The following is a 4,323-nucleotide window of genomic DNA, read 5'->3' as shown; positions in this document are numbered from 1 at the left end:
ATGCCCTACCACTTGCGCCACCACTCCAGCCCCTTTTATATATTTTTTAACTTTATTGGTTGATTGATTAATTGATTGATTGGTTGTTGAGCCACACCCAGCAGCACCCAGGGTCCACTTCTGGCTCTGCACTCAAAAATCATCCCAGCAGGCTGGGAAGGGAGGGAAGGTCCTTTTTGGGGACTATCACCTCTCTCATCCCTACTGAGAAACCCTACTCCTCTCTGTAAAGAGTCTCATCGACCACCAGTAAAAATAGGTCCGTGAGATAGCATGGAGGTAAGGCATTTGCCTTTCATGCAGAAGGATGGTGGTTCGAATCACGCCATCCCATATGGTCCCCTGTGCCTGCCAGGGACGATTTCGGAGCATAGAGCCAGGAGTAACCCCTGAGCGCTGCCGGTTATGACCAAAAAAACCAAAAAAACAACCAAACAAACAAACACAAAACACAAAACAAAAAACAGGTCCGTGCAGGCTGGGCTGACAAGTGGTAGGAGAGTCCTACCTTGGCCAGGTAGCTGAGGAGGTGAGTCTGATTTGGATGGGAGAACCAACAACCTCTGTGGATGGTGTCCGAGGCCAAGGTGAAGCCAGGGGTCAGGACCCAAAGAGGGGCCAACCTGTGAGATGGGGTGAGATGGAGCAGGCCCTAGGTGAAGCATCTAGAGTAGCTCCAGACCAGATCCAGAGACCACAGGCAGGGAGACTGAGGTGGGAATATAGAAGAAAGAAGAAATCTGGAGCAGGGGCCAGAGAGATAGCACAGCAGTTGGGTGTTTGCCTTGCACACAGCTGATCCAGAATGGATGGTAGTTCGAATCCCGGCATCCCGTATGGTCCCCTGTGCCTGCCAGGAGTGATTTCAGAACGTAGAACCAGGAGTAACCCTGAGTGCCACAGGGTGTAGCCCAAAAAACAAAAGAAAAGGAAAGAAAAAAGAAATCTGAAGCAAACGCTAGATCTGGGAGTCTTGGCATCTAAACACAAAGGATCTGAACAACAGGGCAGGAAGAGTGGGAGCAGGGGCAGGGCATTTGCCTTGCATGTGACCCACCAATACCTGGCATGCCCTATAGCAGGGGTCTCAAACTCGAGGCCCTCGGGGGCTGTTTGCGGCCCTCCGTACAACATTTTGTGGCCCGCGGCTGGCCTTCAAGTATCACAGTATCCGCGATTATTCGCTTACCGAATAATTGCAATAAAAATCGCATTAGTAAGAAAAAAAATCACATTAAACATTCGCATAGGGGCCGGCGAGGTGGCGCTAGAGGTAAGGTGTCTGCCTTGCAAGTACTAGCCAAGGAAAAGAACCATGGTTCGATCCCCCGGTGTCCCATATGGTCCCCCCAAGCCAGGGGCAATTTCTGGGCGTGTAGCCAGGAGTAACTCCTGAGCATCAAACGGGTGTGGCCCGAAAAACCAAAACAAACAAACATTCGCATACCCTGAGCAGTTCCGTTCGGGGTATACAAATGTTTAATGCGATTTTTTGTGATTTTTTTCTTACTAATGCGATTTTTTTATTGCGAATATTAGGTAAGAGAAATCCCTTATGCGGCCCTGCCTCACCCCGACTTTGCCTCCTGTGGCCCCCAGGTAAATTGAGTTTGAGACCCCTGCCCTATGGTCCCCTGAGCACTGACAGGAGTGACCCCTGAGTGTAGAGCCAGGAGTGACTGACTCCTAAGCATCCCCAGATGGTGGCTCCTTCCTCTCCCCCATCCGCAATAAAAGAGGACCAGCTAGAGGGCAGCATGAGGGGAGCTAGAGGGAAGGAGTCTGTAGCAAGTCAGCCCCTGAAGAGGTTGACTGATGGTGGGATGGAGGATGAAGCCTTTCTCTTCCAGCTCGGAGCACGCGTCTGCCACCCTGTCTAGCCGACGGTTCTGAGGTGAAACGGCGGGTAAACAGCTCGCAGACAGTCAGGCTCGTGGAAATATTCGCTTTATTCGGTGGTCAAGACTGAAGTCCAAAGACTCAGCTTCAGTTCCAGCCAAAAAGCCCCGGCCTTCCACAGACACTTGTTTTTATCCCCCAGAGTCAGGTACCACCCAATGGTGGGATCAGATACCAACCAATGGTGGAAGCAGAATCAGGTCCTACCCTAGGGTGGGGGCAGAATGCCAGGTCACACCCTAGGGTAGGGCACAATCACCGATCAGTTTAGGGTGAGTAACATAGTAATCCCCCAAAATATTTACATACACAACAGAGTCCAGCTCCAGAAACAGGGCAGGCCAAAGACTGGGGGCGGGGGCATGGGATACAATCTGAGAACTGGGACCACTGTGGATTCTGATTGTCAGTGCAGATGGGCTGAGAGAAAGCAGTGCCTTCCTGCTTGTGGAAAATGGAAGGAGGAAATTACTACACCTGTGTTCGCTGTTGATGGGAGCAAGGTAGCAGCTGCTTTGGGGGGCTGGGGAAGGAGAACCAGGCTGGGTGCCCCGTGTGACTGCAATCCTTGGGCCCAAGGTGATAGTTGGATTAACTGAGGCAGGTCTGTGAGGCCGGGCCCAGGAGGGCTCTTGGGGACAGCAACAGATGTTCCAGTCAAGGGGGTACCCCAGCTCTCCTCATAGGCAACATCGTTCAGGCTCCACTGATCCTGGCCCTGGGCCCCCTCAAAGGTCCCTCTCGTCCCTGTCCGAGGCACAGAGCGATGTCTGTCCCTGAGTCTGCGAGGGGGAAATCCAGCCCCGCACTGGCAGATTTGGGATCTCAGAACCTGGCACGGCCGGACACCTGTCCCTCTCTCCAGCAGGCGGTGCTGTGGCCAAAGGTTTGGACACCCGGCCGGGCTGTCCAGAGGCCTCAGAGCGAGGCTCAGCCACCAGCAGCCCAGGCTCCAAAGGGGCCAGACTTGGGGCACAGCAGCCGCACTTGTACTCCTCAGAGGGTGGCAAGGGTCAGTCTGCGATAAGCTGGATAACGTTTTATGGGCCTGTTCCCGAGGGTGGAGCGCCTTCGTATTCTCAAGGTCTCGCCAGCAACCAGTCCTGCCTCAAGAAAGAGGCAGGTTGCTCACTTATCTGGGGAGAGCACGGGCTAATAATTAATCAGGTCCTGCAAAGAAACATTGGCAGGCTTTGTCTTATTTCTGCACTGTGGTCAAATCTAGCTGGCCAGCAATTTCCCGTTGTAAGTTGTCGCTGTGCCCCACGCTCAGCTCTGGGCCTGAAGCGCTGCCAAAGGGTTGGGCAGCCTCCTCCCTACTCCCCATCGCCTCCCTCTCTCCAGTATTTCTCACCTCCCCACCTCCCTGCATCGGGAGGACCCCGCCCCCCAGCTCCCTCCCTCCCTGCACTCAGGCCTTGGGACTGTGAGACCCTTTGTGTTTATCCTTTGTGACGGGTTTCTCTTAGCACAAATCCTTTCCCTGCCGGTGTAGCAGTGTACACCAGTCTTTGGTCCTTTGTGGCTACCCGACTGTGTGTTTGTGTTTGTTTGTTTTTTAACTTTTTTACTGTATAATGAATTTGAAGCTCAAGTAAGTTATCAAACTCTGTTTGTCTTTTAACAACTGCATCTGATACCTCCATGCTATCTCTCCGGCCCTATATAGTGTAATATGTTTAAAGTATCTTATAATATTGAGAACACTAACAGAAGTTGCACTGACTGTGTATTTTAAGTCTGATCCACGCAACTGGGAATGGAGAGGAGGATTTGAAAGGGAGGAGTGTTGGGGTCCATGGGAGAGGGAGGTGGGTGCACCGATGATGGGTGTGGTGTTGGGATCATTGCTTGGGAAAGCACTAATAACAGTAGTCACAAAACATTCATCAGTACAAATGCATTTTATACATAAATAAAGGCCTTCCTCTTTGGCTAGTTGTCAGACCTCACCCACAGGGGAGCTTCCTGGGGAAGGAACCTCCCTTCAAGCTCTGTAGGGAGAGGAAAAGTCATTCCTGAAGGAAATGGCTGTTCTTTGGTTCTTTTTTTTTTTTTTTTTGGTTTTTGGTTCACACCTAGCAGCACTCAGGGGTTACTCCTGGCTCTATGCTCATAAAATCGCCCCTGGCAGGCACGGGGACCATATGGGATGCCGGGATTCGAACCACCGTCCTTCTGCATGAAAGGCAAGCGCCTCACCTCCATGCTTTCTCTCCGGCCCTGTTGCTTGGTTCTTACAGCTTCAACAGGGCCCTGAGCTCAAGGCGCCATTGCAGAATGGCAGGACTTGGGGGGTTCCCTGGAGAGGTGCCGGGTGCTTTCATATGCTCCTACTTTACACGTCACCATCCTGGGTCCACATACTTGCTGGACACAGGCAGGCTGGGCACAGCCCAAGTGGAAACATGGCAGCTTTCCTAC

The sequence above is a fragment of the Suncus etruscus genome, chromosome 9 (assembly GCF_024139225.1).
Source record: "Suncus etruscus isolate mSunEtr1 chromosome 9, mSunEtr1.pri.cur, whole genome shotgun sequence".
NCBI classification, from domain to species: Eukaryota; Metazoa; Chordata; class Mammalia; order Eulipotyphla; family Soricidae; genus Suncus; species Suncus etruscus.
This window is presented reverse-complemented; position numbering follows the sequence as displayed.